Source organism: Phyllobates terribilis, unplaced genomic scaffold (genome assembly GCF_046119375.1).
Source record: "Phyllobates terribilis strain yellow unplaced genomic scaffold, ASM4611937v1 Scaffold_381__1_contigs__length_1843176, whole genome shotgun sequence".
Lineage (NCBI taxonomy): Eukaryota > Metazoa > Chordata > Amphibia > Anura > Dendrobatidae > Phyllobates > Phyllobates terribilis.
In genome coordinates, this window is record NW_027363141.1 from 405,247 (window position 1) to 423,333 (window position 18,087).

Sequence of the window (18,087 nt, forward strand, 5' to 3'; positions counted from 1 at the left end):
CAGAGCCTATTATGACACGTGCAGCCAGCGTTCCATTGCCACATTCCATCTACTGCAGGCAGGATACCTGGCTGGCTGAATGTCGCTGAGAAGCTCACAGAGACCGCCATAAGCAACAGTTTAACAGAATGCCACAGACTAATCAACCAAACTTTTTGGGTTGGGTTCTCTTTTATAGTCTGCAGGCATTAAATGAAAGAAGTCAGTGTTCCAGCAGAAGGAGACAACGTTTCAGAAAAGGCATTGTAGCAAACCAAAAAAGAAATTTTAAGCGCAGCAGAGTAACCAGCGCACATACCTGTTAGCTCAGGTGAGTTTAAAAGGCTGCTGTTGATAACAAGGGCATTTGCTAAATAGATGGTGTGTGTGCAACAATATACTGAAAGGTCAATTATATTGTGCAGCTTATCTCACCACCTGTAGTTATTTAGGTGAAAGCTCCAAAATGCTTGCCTAATATGTCTGTTTATCCAAAAGGAAGTAAAAAGGGAGAGCTAGAAAGATAGCATTGCATCACATTACATGGCAATGCAATGCACAGTTGCTGAAGTTGAACCAAAATGAGCTTGTAATCTGGCTTCTGCAACTTTGAACATGAAAAATCCAATGAGGAGAAGAAAAGCAAAGCCAAAGAGTCCATCCCAAAATCCGACAAACAAGCAAAATGAACAAAAAACATTGAATTCAATTCTTTCTGATTTTAGAAACTGCATTAAAGAAGGGGTGCACCGGTCCTGGAGATACTGCAATACCAGGTCAATGCGTGGAGTGGACAGAGCAAGCTCTTTTTCCATCTCCCTGTTCTAAAAATCCATTTAATATATGGTCCCCAGATAGGGGACGTATCAGATATTAAACTGATAAGAACAGATCAGGTTTCAACATATTTTATTAAGTGCGTAAAAGATGGTTTACAATCAAAAACAACAACACAAACAGTACATTATTAAAACACAGAATTCCACCCATAAAAACCCCATATACGATTGGCATCCCTTCTCCCAATACATTTGACATCCCTCAAGTAATAAATATACATCTGGCTAAAAGCAATTTTAAGACAATCCTTCACAGAAATAGCATCACGTTTAAAAAGTAAAATATTGTGTGCCTTCCAAAGGGCGTCTTTAAAACAGTTAATCATACACCAACATATACAATACTGTTGAGGGGTCGGACATTTAAAAAGGCCATATAAAACATATTCATGGTTAAAATCTCTTAAACCGCAAGTCCATTTTAAAAGAATCCCAACTTTGTGCCAAAGTTCCTGTTCAAATGGGCAATTCCACATAAGGTGCAAGGTGGTTTCGTCATAAACACATGAGTCTCTGGGGCATTTTGCTCTGGCCACCAGGCCTCTCCTGTGTTGAAACTCTCTGGTGGGGAGGCACTGGTGGACCACCATCCATGCGATATCCTTATGTCCATTTGCTAAGAATTTCCCGAAGACATTCTTCCAAACTTGCTTCGATCTCTCTTCTGAGAAATTTACTATGGGGGTCACATCTTCATTCCTCCTCAGAAAAGATAAAAGCTTCTTGCGGTCTTTAAAAATGTCCATATTAAAATCACCAAGGCTATAAAATCGAACAGTCTTTTCTAAGATTGCTTGGTGTTTGGGGGGGCATAGTAAAACAGGGGAATTCAACGACAACTTAAACCATCTTTTAAAAATCATCCCACAAGTATATTTTAAAAAATAACTTAGCGCACTATTACCATTAAAATGTTTGAAACAAAAGCAGAAATAATTTAAATACAAATAAATATGTAAGTCGGGGACATCCCTTCCGCCGTTCATTTTATTCTTCCTCATTATTTCCCGCCTTAATTTTTCCATTTTGGAGTTCCATAAAAACATAAAGATCATCCTAGTCATTTTTTTAATTAAAACATCAGAGGGGGGGTACACCATAGCTATATACAGTATGAGGGGTAACAACACTGATTTTATAATTAAAATTTTCCCCTCCATTGTTAGGGACCTCAAACCCCAAAATGATATTTTCTTTGACATTTTTTCTATGACATTCTCCCAGCTTTGAGTTCCCACATTCTCCTCGTTAAAAACAACTCCAAGAATTTTTACATTGTCTCGTTTTATAGTGAGCTGCGGGAGTTGGGCGGTGTCCCAGGATCCCAAAGTCAGACATTCAGATTTATTTAAACTAAGTTTAAAACCGGATGCCTGGGAAAAAAAATCAATGCGCAACACCGCCCTCCGGAGGGAAGCAGGGTCCACGCACACAACCGTCACGTCATCCATGTAGCCAAAGACTCTCACATCACTGCCACCTCCGCCAGGAACAGGAACCCCTCTAATCACTTTGTCTTTTCTTATTGCGCTCAGCAGGGGCTCCATGGCGCAGATGAACAGGATGGGCGACAAGGGGCATCCCTGCTTCACTCCGGACTCAAGGGGAACTCCATCTGTTAAAAAGCCATTAAGAGAAATTTGACTAAAACAATTTTTATATAAAATCTTAATACAATTTAAAAGCATATTAGGGATACCCATTCTTTTTAAAACTCTAAAAAGAAATCTATGAGAGACTCTATCGAAAGCTTTTTCAAAACCTAGGGCTAAAAGGGCTACATTTTGACCCCGGTCTCTGGAATACCAAATTACATCCCTTAATACGTTTAAAACCTCTGAAATACTTCTGCCTGGTACACTACAAACCTGCTCAGGCTGGATTAGTTTGGCAATGACATTCCTGAGCCGGTTTGCAACCACCTTAGCAAGTACCTTGTAATCAACGTTTAGGAGAGTTATGGGTCTCCAATTCGCTAGAGCACTGTGATCACCTTTTTTATATATCAAAGACACCACTCCTCTCCTCCACGAAAATGGCAACTGTTCAGAAATAAAAACTTCTTTAAAAAGCATAAAAAGGTCCTCTTTTAAAATGTCCCAAAAAGTAAGATAAAACTCTACAGGTAGTCCATCACACCCAGGTGCTTTGCCCTTAGAGAAACTTTTAAAAACATAAAATAATTCCTCTAAAACAATATCGCGTTCTAAAAACTCCTGGTCTGTAAAATTTAACTTAAAATCGAGATCATTAAGAGCATCAGATAAAAAGGACTCATCTATACACTTTTTACTAAAAAGATGCTTATAAAAGTTAAAAGTAGCATTCAACATTCCCTGCATAGATGTTTCACCCTCTAGATTTGTGATCACTTCTCTTTTATCCATGACTTTTTTGAAGAAGAAGCGAGAGCACTTCTCCCCCTCCTCCAAGTGCTGCACTCTAGAGTTAAAAATAATCTCTTTCCCCTTTGTGTCTATGCAGTTCTGGATTTCAGTTTTTAGGCTAGCAATATCATCTCCCACCTCCACCCCTAGCTCTTTGAATTTAAAAAGTGTTTGTAGTTTGGTGTTAAGATCACTAAAACATCTTTTTTTCTCTCTAGCTTTACGTCTCCCTGCTTTTATAAAAAACATTCTGACTTTTTTTTTCAAATTTTCCCACCAGGTTACCATAGGGGCATCAGAAGGTTTTTGTCGCCGCCAGGCTTGATAGGCTTTACCAAAGTCTTGTCGAATCAGAGGGTCCTCCAGCAGGTAAGTACTTAGACGCCAGAGGCCCCTGTTGACCCTCTGTTCATCCCGGTATTCTAGATGCACCTCCAAGCCCTTATGGTCAGAAAATATATTTGATGTTAAAACACATTTTACAGGGTTAAAATCATCTGATAGGAAAATAAAATCGATCCTGGAGGACACCCCTCTTCCGGACCACGTATAACCAGGGTCCGTCGGCAGGAGTGACCTCCACGCATCGCATAATTTAAAATCAGTTATAAAATCTTTCAATAGATGACATGACTTATCCAATTTGCGTAAAGGGTCACCCCCCGCTCGTTGTTCACTAGCACAAAGACAATTAAAATCACCCCCTACGATCAGGGGAGATGACCCAGTACAGTACAATGGCAATATCCCAAATAAATTAATTCTCTCTTGCTTATCAGGGGGAGCATAAATATTCATTACACGTAGGGTAAAACCATTAAATTTAAAATGCACTAAAACCACTCTGCCTGGTACTATTTCTGTGACAGCATTTACAGTAATATTTCTCCCACGACAGAGGAAGCCCACCCCCGCTGACTTGTTGTCATTGGAGCCAGACCAGATGGAGGGCCCCAGTCTCCAATCTGTCTTGATGTCATTATAATTTAGTGCATGTTGTATCCCGCATTCCTGTAATAAACAAATGTCAAAGTCAGCGGTTTCTAAATACTTGAATAGAGCAGCCCTACGAACTGGGCTCTTTAATGACCTCACATTCAGTGAGACAAGTCTTAATGTCGGCATTCATAGGTCAGGGTGGTGGATCTTCCATGAGGACACCTGACTCAAAGCCCTGTATGTCAAATTGCTCCAGGACATCCGGGCTAGAGGACCCAAACGACTCGATATTCTGTGAGCCGGCGGTTGCCCCCTCGTAGGTCACGGTTCCCAGCCACATTCCAGGAGACGCTGGGGCTTCGACATTCCGTCTCTTTTTCGGGGCAGACTCCACCAGGTCACTGGTACAGTCCTCCTCTTCCTCCACCTCCTCCAGCGGGAGAGACTGGTCCATCAGGATAAGATCACCAACACCGATTCCCTGATGTTCGCCACCTAGAAGCAAAGCCCCCTCATCTGGCTGGCTAATCGCCCTGGAAGATCCTGAGGCCATCGCTGCGTGGTCCCCTGTAGCCAACCGCACAGGGGCACCACCCTCCAGCCCAACAGGATCGGTATCGGGAACCATCGACACGGAGGATACCCTCCCAGAAGGAGGACCCCTCCGCTCCGGTCCATGCGAGGTCCGCCCATCGTTAAGGGACTTCGATGCAGGGGCCGCCCCAGAGGGGCCTCCGGCTCCCTGCTCCATCCCAGCCTTCTCGCCCTTCGAACCGCCCTCCGACGCCGGCCCGCCAGTGAAGACCGGCGGGCGCATCGGCTCAGCTGCAGAAGATGCAGCTTCTGCGTAGGTCCTGGTCCTGGTCCTGTTGGGGCATCCTCGGAACATGTGCCCCGCCTCACCACAAAGATTGCATTTCCTCCCAATGGGACAGTCCTTCATTAAATGTCCGTAACAGCTGCAATTATTGCAGCGGTCTACTTTCCTGCCCGTGCAGGACGTTTGGGTATGACCCATTTGTCCACAGTTCCTGCAACATACCGGCATTCCAGGGTAAAATAAGTAGCCTCTGCTCTTACCGATCACAAATGTTGAGGGAGGGTGTAGCATTCCTCCGACTCCGCTTGGGTCCCTCTTTAGACGGGCCATGTACCTCCTCTTGCCGCACCAGAAGCCTACCGCGTTCTTCACAGTGCCCAGGTATCTCAGATCGTCACAATAACGGATAAGGTAGGTCGAGATGTCTGCAGCTTCCACAAAGGGGTTCGGGAAATGCACCACGATGGGGATCTCGTCATAAGCATACAAGAGACAAAAGGTTAGTCCATCCAATTCATCTAAGTAGTTTTTCTCGTTTACCTTTTGTACGAGTTGCTGACAGCATCCCTGGCTCTTGAAGGTGATGGTGTATGTCCCCTTGTACTCGTTGTCCTGGAAGCAGAATATGTCTTCCCGCCGAAACTCCAGAACTCCAAGAAGAATCCTATGGCAGATGTAGTCCAAATTCTTCTCCATGCTCGATGCTGCTCCAACTTCAATCCTCACGGTGTTCCGCATCCGGGCATCACCCGATGAATATGTGAGCGTTGCCGGCATCCTTCACTCAGGAACGTACCGACTCTTCTCTCTGAAAGGCGCAAGCCTTCATGGGATCCCTTCCCGTTGCTCCCGGACTAATCCTTCCTCCCAATAGCAGCAGGGGGGTTAAGTCCCTCCGAAAAGGAACGATCCCCCCAGGCCGAGAGAAAGGGTACCAAGAGCACCTCACAGGCAAGACCACACAGGTAAACCTGATAGATCGTGCCAAAAGGCCGAGAAGCGATAACCAGAATTGGTTTCAAACTATGGAGCCACCCAAGGATCCTGAAAAGTCCATTTGTGGAGATGAGCTCCTGGACTCCCGTTAAGAAGACATGTTGTCAACCTCTAGATCCCTTACATGCCTGCACTTTTCGGCTTGCTGCTGCTGCAATCCACGCGTTTTAGATCTGCATAACTCCACCTCTTTAAACACAGCACCTTCACCCCCTGCTGTTCCCACCCGCCTCAACACCGTTGGAAGGGAGGAGAACCAATTAAGGCGGGGGGTGGGGTGGAACGAGCAGCTGTCTACCCTTAGCAGGAGGGCTCCTGATTACATACCTCTCCTGCTGCTGCTGCTGCTGGCTGTCCAGCAGCAGACTGAAGGTGGCTGCTGCTGTGCACAGGTATATAAAGGCTCAGAGCCTATTATGACACGCGCAACCAGCGTTCCATTGCCACATTCCATCTACTGCAGGCAGGATACCTGGCTGGCTGAATGTCGCTGAGAAGCTCACAGAGACCGCCATAAGCAACAGTTTAACAGAATGCCACAGACTAATCAACCAAACTTTTTGGGTTGGGTTCTCTTTTATAGTCTGCAGGCATTAAATGAAAGAAGTCAGTGTTCCAGCAGAAGGAGACAACGTTTCAGAAAAGGCATTGTAGCAAACCAAAAAAGAAATTTTAAGCGCAGCAGAGTAACCAGCGCACATACCTGTTAGCTCAGGTGAGTTTAAAAGGCTGCTGTTGATAACAAGGGCATTTGCTAAATAGATGGTGTGTGTGCAACAATATACTGAAAGGTCAATTATATTGTGCAGCTTATCTCACCACCTGTAGTTATTTAGGTGAAAGCTCCAAAATGCTTGCCTAATATGTCTGTTTATCCAAAAGGAAGTAAAAAGGGAGAGCTAGAAAGATAGCATTGCATCACATTACATGGCAATGCAATGCACAGTTGCTGAAGTTGAACCAAAATGAGCTTGTAATCTGGCTTCTGCAACTTTGAACATGAAAAATCCAATGAGGAGAAGAAAAGCAAAGCCAAAGAGTCCATCCCAAAATCCGACAAACAAGCAAAATGAACAAAAAACATTGAATTCAATTCTTTCTGATTTTAGAAACTGCATTAAAGAAGGGGTGCACCGGTCCTGGAGATACTGCAATACCAGGTCAATGCGTGGAGTGGACAGAGCAAGCTCTTTTTCCATCTCCCTGTTCTAAAAATCCATTTAATATATGGTCCCCAGATAGGGGACGTATCAGATATTAAACTGATAAGAACAGATACTACACTTGATCTTAGCCAAAAGGCCGAGAAGCGATAACCAGAATTGGTTTCAAACTACGGAGCCACCCAAGGATCCTGAAAAGTCCATTTGTGGAGATGAGCTCCTGGACTCCCGTTAAGAAGACATGTTGTCAACCTCTAGATCCCTTACATGCCTGCACTTTTCGGCTTGCTGCTGCTGCAATCCACGCGTTTTAGATCTGCATAACTCCACCTCTTTAAACACAGCACCTTCACCCCCTGCTGTTCCCACCCGCCTCAACACCGTTGGAAGGGAGGAGAACCAATTAAGGCGGGGGGTGGGGTGGAACGAGCAGCTGTCTACCCTTAGCAGGAGGGCTCCTGATTACATACCTCTCCTGCTGCTGCTGCTGCTGGCTGTCCAGCAGCAGACTGAAGGTGGCTGCTGCTGTGCACAGGTATATAAAGGCTCAGAGCCTATTATGACATGCGCAGCCAGCGTTCCATTGCCACATTCCATCTACTGCAGGCAGGATACCTGGCTGGCTGAATGTCGCTGAGAAGCTCACAGAGACCGCCATAAGCAACAGTTTAACAGAATGCCACAGACTAATCACCCAAACTTTTTGGGTTGGGTTCTCTTTTATAGTCTGCAGGCATTAAATGAAAGAAGTCAGTGTTCCAGCAGAGGAAGACAACGTTTCAGAAAAGGCATTGTAGCAAACCAAAAAAGAAATTTTAAGCGCAGCAGAGTAACCAGCGCACATACCTGTTAGCTCAGGTGAGTTTAAAAGGCTGCTGTTGATAACAAGGGCATTTGCTAAATAGATGGTGTGTGTGCAACAATATACTGAAAGGTCAATTATATTGTGCAGCTTATCTCACCACCTGTAGTTATTTAGGTGAAAGCTCCAAAATGCTTGCCTAATATGTCTGTTTATCCAAAAGGAAGTAAAAAGGGAGAGCTAGAAAGATAGCATTGCATCACATTACATGGCAATGCAATGCACAGTTGCTGAAGTTGAACCAAAATGAGCTTGTAATCTGGCTTCTGCAACTTTGAACATGAAAAATCCAATGAGGAGAAGAAAAGCAAAGCCAAAGAGTCCATCCCAAAATCCGACAAACAAGCAAAATGAACAAAAAACATTGAATTCAATTCTTTCTGATTTTAGAAACTGCATTAAAGAAGGGGTGCACCGGTCCTGGAGATACTGCAATACCAGGTCAATGCGTGGAGTGGACAGAGCAAGCTCTTTTTCCATCTCCCTGTTCTAAAAATCCATTTAATATATGGTCCCCAGATAGGGGACGTATCAGATATTAAACTGATAAGAACAGATACTACACTTGATCTTAGTCAAAAGGCCGAGAAGCGATAACCAGAATTGGTTTCAAACTACGGAGCCACCCAAGGATCCTGAAAAGTCCATTTGTGGAGATGAGCTCCTGGACTCCCGTTAAGAAGACATGTTGTCAACCTCTAGATCCCTTACATGCCTGCACTTTTCGGCTTGCTGCTGCTGCAATCCACGCGTTTTAGATCTGCATAACTCCACCTCTTTAAACACAGCACCTTCACCCCCTGCTGTTCCCACCCGCCTCAACACCGTTGGAAGGGAGGAGAACCAATTAAGGCGGGGGGTGGGGTGGAACGAGCAGCTGTCTACCCTTAGCAGGAGGGCTCCTGATTACATACCTCTCCTGCTGCTGCTGCTGGCTGTCCAGCAGCAGACTGAAGGTGGCTGCTGCTGTGCACAGGTATATAAAGGCTCAGAGCCTATTATGACACGCGCAGCCAGCGTTCCATTGCCACATTCCATCTACTGCAGGCAGGATACCTGGCTGGCTGAATGTCGCTGAGAAGCTCACAGAGACGGCCATAAGCAACAGTTTAACAGAATGCCACAGACTAATCAACCAAACTTTTTGGGTTGGGTTCTCTTTTATAGTCTGCAGGCATTAAATGAAAGAAGTCAGTGTTCCAGCAGAAGGAGACAACGTTTCAGAAAAGGCATTGTAGCAAACCAAAAAAGAAATTTTAAGCGCAGCAGAGTAACCAGCGCACATACCTGTTAGCTCAGGTGAGTTTAAAAGGCTGCTGTTGATAACAAGGGCATTTGCTAAATAGATGGTGTGTGTGCAACAATATACTGAAAGGTCAATTATATTGTGCAGCTTATCTCACCACCTGTAGTTATTTAGGTGAAAGCTCCAAAATGCTTGCCTAATATGTCTGTTTATCCAAAAGGAAGTAAAAAGGGAGAGCTAGAAAGATAGCATTGCATCACATTACATGGCAATGCAATGCACAGTTGCTGAAGTTGAACCAAAATGAGCTTGTAATCTGGCTTCTGCAACTTTGAACATGAAAAATCCAATGAGGAGAAGAAAAGCAAAGCCAAAGAGTCCATCCCAAAATCCGACAAACAAGCAAAATGAACAAAAAACATTGAATTCAATTCTTTCTGATTTTAGAAACTGCATTAAAGAAGGGGTGCACCGGTCCTGGAGATACTGCAATACCAGGTCAATGCGTGGAGTGGACAGAGCAAGCTCTTTTTCCATCTCCCTGTTCTAAAAATCCATTTAATATATGGTCCCCAGATAGGGGACGTATCAGATATTAAACTGATAAGAACAGATTTTTTTTTTTTTTTTTTTATCGAAAGTCGAATTCGTGTACAAAACCCGAGTGCGCTTAAAAAAGTGACAAGTGCCACAAAAAAAAGTGCACTAGGATGCTGGTCTTCTTGAAACCCTCTCCAAAAGGAGAAGGGTCCCCCAAACCATTCCCCGTCCCTCCGAGCCAGAAGGCCACAGCGAGGAACAGGGACAAATAGCCACCTCCAGCCGGAGCCAGAGGCGACCCAATCTTACCCCCAATACCTGCCCGATTTCTCACCCGAGCAAGGCACTGGGAGCCAAAGACTGTGCTCCCCTCCCGGAAGAGGGGAGCCAACAACGCTCTCCTCCCGAAAGAGGAGAGCCAGTGGGGTTCAGGGGGGAGCGGAACCTGATGGCCACACACTCCCCCCCTAGACCTGCCAAGAGAGGAACCCGTAAGGGAACCGCATCCCGACAAAATCCTAGTAAGGACGTGGACACACGTGAAAAAGTGGACACACAGTGACAAAAAAAAATTAAATAAATAGTGAAGGTTTCACAGTATAATACTGCCCGGACCTTCGACCGGGAATTGAAAAATTCCCCATCCTAAGGCCAGAAGGCCCGGAATAAGGGTGTGTGTGAAGAAAGAAATATTGAAGTGCTAGTGCAAATGTGCCATAAACTCAAGTGGGGTTCCCAATCCCAGTGAGTTAAGGCACCCCAGGGTCACCACTCCTGGGGCACTTCACACTTCGGGCTTTCGATCTTCCCCGGCCCAATGGCGTCGATCCTGGGGGGCCATGCTTTCCACCAGATCACTATATTAGCCACCTGGCGTACTAACAAGCGCCTAAACCCCAGTGTGCATAATGTATCAATCTACTAGGGCGGCCAACATCCAAAACCGCCTTTTCGAAAGATACTACACTTGATCTTAGCCAAAAGGCCGAGAAGCGATAACCAGAATTGGTTTCAAACTACGGAGCCACCCAAGGATCCTGAAAAGTCCATTTGTGGAGATGAGCTCCTGGACTCCCGTTAAGAAGACATGTTGTCAACCTCTAGATCCCTTACATGCCTGCACTTTTCGGCTTGCTGCTGCTGCAATCCACGCGTTTTAGATCTGCATAACTCCACCTCTTTAAACACAGCACCTTCACCCCCTGCTGTTCCCACCCGCCTCAACACCGTTGGAAGGGAGGAGAACCAATTAAGGCGGGGGGTGGGGTGGAACGAGCAGCTGTCTACCCTTAGCAGGAGGGCTCCTGATTACATACCTCTCCTGCTGCTGCTGCTGCTGGCTGTCCAGCAGCAGACTGAAGGTGGCTGCTGCTGTGCACAGGTATATAAAGTCTCAGAGCCTATTATGACACGCGCAGCCAGCGTTCCATTGCCACATTCCATCTACTGCAGGCAGGATACCTGGCTGGCTGAATGTCGCTGAGAAGCTCACAGAGACCGCCATAAGCAACAGTTTAACAGAATGCCACAGACTAATCAACCAAACTTTTTGGGTTGGGTTCTCTTTTATAGTCTGCAGGCATTAAATGAAAGAAGTCAGTGTTCCAGCAGAAGGAGACAACGTTTCAGAAAAGGCATTGTAGCAAACCAAAAAAGAAATTTTAAGCGCAGCAGAGTAACCAGCGCACATACCTGTTAGCTCAGGTGAGTTTAAAAGGCTGCTGTTGATAACAAGGGCATTTGCTAAATAGATGGTGTGTGTGCAACAATATACTGAAAGGTCAATTATATTGTGCAGCTTATCTCACCACCTGTAGTTATTTAGGTGAAAGCTCCAAAATGCTTGCCTAATATGTCTGTTTATCCAAAAGGAAGTAAAAAGGGAGAGCTAGAAAGATAGCATTGCATCACATTACATGGCAATGCAATGCACAGTTGCTGAAGTTGAACCAAAATGAGCTTGTAATCTGGCTTCTGCAACTTTGAACATGAAAAATCCAATGAGGAGAAGAAAAGCAAAGCCAAAGAGTCCATCCCAAAATCCGACAAACAAGCAAAATGAACAAAAAACATTGAATTCAATTCTTTCTGATTTTAGAAACTGCATTAAAGAAGGGGTGCACCGGTCCTGGAGATACTGCAATACCAGGTCAATGCGTGGAGTGGACAGAGCAAGCTCTTTTTCCATCTCCCTGTTCTAAAAATCCATTTAATATATGGTCCCCAGATAGGGGACGTATCAAATATTAAACTGATAAGAACAGATACTACACTTGATCTTAGCCAAAAGGCCGAGAAGCGATAACCAGAATTGGTTTCAAACTACGGAGCCACCCAAGGATCCTGAAAAGTCCATTTGTGGAGATGAGCTCCTGGACTCCCGTTAAGAAGACATGTTGTCAACCTCTAGATCCCTTACATGCCTGCACTTTTCGGCTTGCTGCTGCTGCAATCCACGCGTTTTAGATCTGCATAACTCCACCTCTTTAAACACAGCACCTTCACCCCCTGCTGTTCCCACCCGCCTCAACACCATTGGAAGGGAGGAGAACCAATTAAGGCGGGGGGTGGGGTGGAACGAGCAGCTGTCTACCCTTAGCAGGAGGGCTCCTGATTACATACCTCTCCTGCTGCTGCTGCTGCTGGCTGTCCAGCAGCAGACTGAAGGTGGCTGCTGCTGTGCACAGGTATATAAAGGCTCAGAGCCTATTATGACACGCGCAGCCAGCGTTCCATTGCCACATTCCATCTACTGCAGGCAGGATACCTGGCTGGCTGAATGTCGCTGAGAAGCTCACAGAGACCGCCATAAGCAACAGTTTAACAGAATGCCACAGACTAATCAACCAAACTTTTTGGGTTGGGTTCTCTTTTATAGTCTGCAGGCATTAAATGAAAGAAGTCAGTGTTCCAGCAGAAGGAGACAACGTTTCAGAAAAGGCATTGTAGCAAACCAAAAAAGAAATTTTAAGCGCAGCAGAGTAACCAGCGCACATACCTGTTAGCTCAGGTGAGTTTAAAAGGCTGCTGTTGATAACAAGGGCATTTGCTAAATAGATGGTGTGTGTGCAACAATATACTGAAAGGTCAATTATATTGTGCAGCTTATCTCACCACCTGTAGTTATTTAGGTGAAAGCTCCAAAATGCTTGCCTAATATGTCTGTTTATCCAAAAGGAAGTAAAAAGGGAGAGCTAGAAAGATAGCATTGCATCACATTACATGGCAATGCAATGCACAGTTGCTGAAGTTGAACCAAAATGAGCTTGTAATCTGGCTTCTGCAACTTTGAACATGAAAAATCCAATGAGGAGAAGAAAAGCAAAGCCAAAGAGTCCATCCCAAAATCCGACAAACAAGCAAAATGAACAAAAAACATTGAATTCAATTCTTTCTGATTTTAGAAACTGCATTAAAGAAGGGGTGCACCGGTCCTGGAGATACTGCAATACCAGGTCAATGCGTGGAGTGGACAGAGCAAGCTCTTTTTCCATCTCCCTGTTCTAAAAATCCATTTAATATATGGTCCCCAGATAGGGGACGTATCAGATATTAAACTGATAAGAACAGATACTACACTTGATCTTAGCCAAAAGGCCGAGAAGCGATAACCAGAATTGGTTTCAAACTACGGAGCCACCCAAGGATCCTGAAAAGTCCATTTGTGGAGATGAGCTCCTGGACTCCCGTTAAGAAGACATGTTGTCAACCTCTAGATCCCTTACATGCCTGCACTTTTCGGCTTGCTGCTGCTGCAATCCACGCGTTTTAGATCTGCATAACTCCACCTCTTTAAACACAGCACCTTCACCCCCTGCTGTTCCCACCCGCCTCAACACCGTTGGAAGGGAGGAGAACCAATTAAGGCGGGGGGTGGGGTGGAACGAGCAGCTGTCTACCCTTAGCAGGAGGGCTCCTGATTACATACCTCTCCTGCTGCTGCTGCTGGCTGTCCAGCAGCAGACTGAAGGTGGCTGCTGCTGTGCACAGGTATATAAAGGCTCAGAGCCTATTATGACACGCGCAGCCAGCGTTCCATTGCCACATTCCATCTACTGCAGGCAGGATACCTGGCTGGCTGAATGTCGCTGAGAAGCTCACAGAGACCGCCATAAGCAACAGTTTAACAGAATGCCACAGACTAATCAACCAAACTTTTTGGGTTGGGTTCTCTTTTATAGTCTGCAGGCATTAAATGAAAGAAGTCAGTGTTCCAGCAGAAGGAGACAACGTTTCAGAAAAGGCATTGTAGCAAACCAAAAAATAAATTTTAAGCGCAGCAGAGTAACCAGCGCACATACCTGTTAGCTCAGGTGAGTTTAAAAGGCTGCTGTTGATAACAAGGGCATTTGCTAAATAGATGGTGTGTGTGCAACAATATACTGAAAGGTCAATTATATTGTGCAGCTTATCTCACCACCTGTAGTTATTTAGGTGAAAGCTCCAAAATGCTTGCCTAATATGTCTGTTTATCCAAAAGGAAGTAAAAAGGGAGAGCTAGAAAGATAGCATTGCATCACATTACATGGCAATGCAATGCACAGTTGCTGAAGTTGAACCAAAATGAGCTTGTAATCTGGCTTCTGCAACTTTGAACATGAAAAATCCAATGAGGAGAAGAAAAGCAAAGCCAAAGAGTCCATCCCAAAATCCGACAAACAAGCAAAATGAACAAAAAACATTGAATTCAATTCTTTCTGATTTTAGAAACTGCATTAAAGAAGGGGTGCACCGGTCCTGGAGATACTGCAATACCAGGTCAATGCGTGGAGTGGACAGAGCAAGCTCTTTTTCCATCTCCCTGTTCTAAAAATCCATTTAATATATGGTCCCCAGATAGGGGACGTATCAAATATTAAACTGATAAGAACAGATACTACACTTGATCTTAGCCAAAAGGCCGAGAAGCGATAACCAGAATTGGTTTCAAACTACGGAGCCACCCAAGGATCCTGAAAAGTCCATTTGTGGAGATGAGCTCCTGGACTCCCGTTAAGAAGACATGTTGTCAACCTCTAGATCCCTTACATGCCTGCACTTTTCGGCTTGCTGCTGCTGCAATCCACGCGTTTTAGATCTGCATAACTCCACCTCTTTAAACACAGCACCTTCACCCCCTGCTGTTCCCACCCGCCTCAACACCGTTGGAAGGGAGGAGAACCAATTAAGGCGGGGGGTGGGGTGGAACGAGCAGCTGTCTACCCTTAGCAGGAGGGCTCCTGATTACATACCTCTCCTGCTGCTGCTGCTGCTGGCTGTCCAGCAGCAGACTGAAGGTGGCTGCTGCTGTGCACAGGTATATAAAGGCTCAGAGCCTATTATGACACGCGCAGCCAGCGTTCCATTGCCACATTCCATCTACTGCAGGCAGGATACCTGGCTGGCTGAATGTCGCTGAGAAGCTCACAGAGACCGCCATAAGCAACAGTTTAACAGAATGCCACAGACTAATCAACCAAACTTTTTGGGTTGGGTTCTCTTTTATAGTCTGCAGGCATTAAATGAAAGAAGTCAGTGTTCCAGCAGAAGGAGACAACGTTTCAGAAAAGGCATTGTAGCAAACCAAAAAAGAAATTTTAAGCGCAGCAGAGTAACCAGCGCACATACCTGTTAGCTCAGGTGAGTTTAAAAGGCTGCTGTTGATAACAAGGGCATTTGCTAAATAGATGGTGTGTGTGCAACAATATACTGAAAGGTCAATTATATTGTGCAGCTTATCTCACCACCTGTAGTTATTTAGGTGAAAGCTCCAAAATGCTTGCCTAATATGTCTGTTTATCCAAAAGGAAGTAAAAAGGGAGAGCTAGAAAGATAGCATTGCATCACATTACATGGCAATGCAATGCACAGTTGCTGAAGTTGAACCAAAATGAGCTTGTAATCTGGCTTCTGCAACTTTGAACATGAAAAATCCAATGAGGAGAAGAAAAGCAAAGCCAAAGAGTCCATCCCAAAATCCGACAAACAAGCAAAATGAACAAAAAACATTGAATTCAATTCTTTCTGATTTTAGAAACTGCATTAAAGAAGGGGTGCACCGGTCCTGGAGATACTGCAATACCAGGTCAATGCGTGGAGTGGACAGAGCAAGCTCTTTTTCCATCTCCCTGTTCTAAAAATCCATTTAATATATGGTCCCCAGATAGGGGACGTATCAGATATTAAACTGATAAGAACAGATACTACACTTGATCTTAGCCAAAAGGCCGAGAAGCGATAACCAGAATTGGTTTCAAACTACGGAGCCACCCAAGGATCCTGAAAAGTCCATTTGTGGAGATGAGCTCCTGGACTCCCGTTAAGAAGACATGTTGTCAACCTCTAGATCCCTTACATGCCTGCACTTTTCGGCTTGCTGCTGCTGCAATCCACGCGTTTTAGATCTGCATAACTCCACCTCTTTAAACACAGCACCTTCACCCCCTGCTGTTCCCACCCGCCTCAACACCGTTGGAAGGGAGGAGAACCAATTAAGGCGGGGGGTGGGGTGGAACGAGCAGCTGTCTACCCTTAGCAGGAGGGCTCCTGATTACATACCTCTCCTGCTGCTGCTGCTGGCTGTCCAGCAGCAGACTGAAGGTGGCTGCTGCTGTGCACAGGTATATAAAGGCTCAGAGCCTATTATGACACGCGCAGCCAGCGTTCCATTGCCACATTCCATCTACTGCAGGCAGGATACCTGGCTGGCTGAATGTCGCTGAGAAGCTCACAGAGACCGCCATAAGCAACAGTTTAACAGAATGCCACAGACTAATCAACCAAACTTTTTGGGTTGGGTTCTCTTTTATAGTCTGCAGGCATTAAATGAAAGAAGTCAGTGTTCCAGCAGAAGGAGACAACGTTTCAGAAAAGGCATTGTAGCAAACCAAAAAATAAATTTTAAGCGCAGCAGAGTAACCAGCGCACATACCTGTTAGCTCAGGTGAGTTTAAAAGGCTGCTGTTGATAACAAGGGCATTTGCTAAATAGATGGTGTGTGTGCAACAATATACTGAAAGGTCAATTATATTGTGCAGCTTATCTCACCACCTGTAGTTATTTAGGTGAAAGCTCCAAAATGCTTGCCTAATATGTCTGTTTATCCAAAAGGAAGTAAAAAGGGAGAGCTAGAAAGATAGCATTGCATCACATTACATGGCAATGCAATGCACAGTTGCTGAAGTTGAACCAAAATGAGCTTGTAATCTGGCTTCTGCAACTTTGAACATGAAAAATCCAATGAGGAGAAGAAAAGCAAAGCCAAAGAGTCCATCCCAAAATCCGACAAACAAGCAAAATGAACAAAAAACATTGAATTCAATTCTTTCTGATTTTAGAAACTGCATTAAAGAAGGGGTGCACCGGTCCTGGAGATACTGCAATACCAGGTCAATGCGTGGAGTGGACAGAGCAAGCTCTTTTTCCATCTCCCTGTTCTAAAAATCCATTTAATATATGGTCCCCAGATAGGGGACGTATCAAATATTAAACTGATAAGAACAGATACTACACTTGATCTTAGCCAAAAGGCCGAGAAGCGATAACCAGAATTGGTTTCAAACTACGGAGCCACCCAAGGATCCTGAAAAGTCCATTTGTGGAGATGAGCTCCTGGACTCCCGTTAAGAAGACATGTTGTCAACCTCTAGATCCCTTACATGCCTGCACTTTTCGGCTTGCTGCTGCTGCAATCCACGCGTTTTAGATCTGCATAACTCCACCTCTTTAAACACAGCACCTTCACCCCCTGCTGTTCCCACCCGCCTCAACACCGTTGGAAGGGAGGAGAACCAATTAAGGCGGGGGGTGGGGTGGAACGAGCAGCTGTCTACCCTTAGCAGGAGGGCTCCTGATTACATACCTCTCCTGCTGCTGCTGCTGCTGGCTGTCCAGCAGCAGACTGAAGGTGGCTGCTGCTGTGCACAGGTATATAAAGGCTCAGAGCCTATTATGACACGCGCAGCCAGCGTTCCATTGCCACATTCCATCTACTGCAGGCAGGATACCTGGCTGGCTGAATGTCGCTGAGAAGCTCACAGAGACCGCCATAAGCAACAGTTTAACAGAATGCCACAGACTAATCAACCAAACTTTTTGGGTTGGGTTCTCTTTTATAGTCTGCAGGCATTAAATGAAAGAAGTCAGTGTTCCAGCAGAAGGAGACAACGTTTCAGAAAAGGCATTGTAGCAAACCAAAAAAGAAATTTTAAGCGCAGCAGAGTAACCAGCGCACATACCTGTTAGCTCAGGTGAGTTTAAAAGGCTGCTGTTGATAACAAGGGCATTTGCTAAATAGATGGTGTGTGTGCAACAATATACTGAAAGGTCAATTATATT

The 18,087-nt window shown here is 45.1% G+C and overlaps 9 non-coding genes and 1 pseudogene across 9 annotated transcripts; all 10 read right to left on the reverse strand.

Moving 5' to 3' along the window:
• Positions 1 to 718: 718 nt before the first annotated feature.
• LOC141224182 (U2 spliceosomal RNA) lies at positions 719 to 908 on the reverse strand. The gene has a single exon (XR_012291691.1). It is a non-coding gene; the product is annotated as a U2 spliceosomal RNA (small nuclear RNA).
• A 6,175-nt stretch (positions 909 to 7,083) lies between these two features.
• LOC141224117 (U2 spliceosomal RNA) lies at positions 7,084 to 7,274 on the reverse strand. The gene has a single exon (XR_012291632.1). It is a non-coding gene; the product is annotated as a U2 spliceosomal RNA (small nuclear RNA).
• A 1,115-nt stretch (positions 7,275 to 8,389) lies between these two features.
• LOC141224145 (U2 spliceosomal RNA) lies at positions 8,390 to 8,580 on the reverse strand. Its single transcript, XR_012291660.1, has one exon. It is a non-coding gene; the product is annotated as a U2 spliceosomal RNA (small nuclear RNA).
• Positions 8,581 to 9,692: 1,112 nt separating this feature from the next.
• LOC141224177 (U2 spliceosomal RNA) lies at positions 9,693 to 9,877 on the reverse strand. Its single transcript, XR_012291687.1, has one exon. It is a non-coding gene; the product is annotated as a U2 spliceosomal RNA (small nuclear RNA).
• Positions 9,878 to 10,588: 711 nt separating this feature from the next.
• Positions 10,589 to 10,768, reverse strand: LOC141224250 (U2 spliceosomal RNA; annotated as a pseudogene).
• A 1,115-nt stretch (positions 10,769 to 11,883) lies between these two features.
• On the reverse strand, positions 11,884 to 12,074 carry LOC141224122 (U2 spliceosomal RNA). Its single transcript, XR_012291637.1, has one exon. It is a non-coding gene; the product is annotated as a U2 spliceosomal RNA (small nuclear RNA).
• Positions 12,075 to 13,189: 1,115 nt separating this feature from the next.
• On the reverse strand, positions 13,190 to 13,380 carry LOC141224128 (U2 spliceosomal RNA). Its single transcript, XR_012291643.1, has one exon. It is a non-coding gene; the product is annotated as a U2 spliceosomal RNA (small nuclear RNA).
• A 1,112-nt stretch (positions 13,381 to 14,492) lies between these two features.
• Positions 14,493 to 14,683, reverse strand: LOC141224123 (U2 spliceosomal RNA). Its single transcript, XR_012291638.1, has one exon. It is a non-coding gene; the product is annotated as a U2 spliceosomal RNA (small nuclear RNA).
• Positions 14,684 to 15,798: 1,115 nt separating this feature from the next.
• LOC141224139 (U2 spliceosomal RNA) lies at positions 15,799 to 15,989 on the reverse strand. Its single transcript, XR_012291654.1, has one exon. It is a non-coding gene; the product is annotated as a U2 spliceosomal RNA (small nuclear RNA).
• A 1,112-nt stretch (positions 15,990 to 17,101) lies between these two features.
• Positions 17,102 to 17,292, reverse strand: LOC141224124 (U2 spliceosomal RNA). The gene has a single exon (XR_012291639.1). It is a non-coding gene; the product is annotated as a U2 spliceosomal RNA (small nuclear RNA).
• Between the last annotated feature and the right edge of the window lie 795 nt (positions 17,293 to 18,087).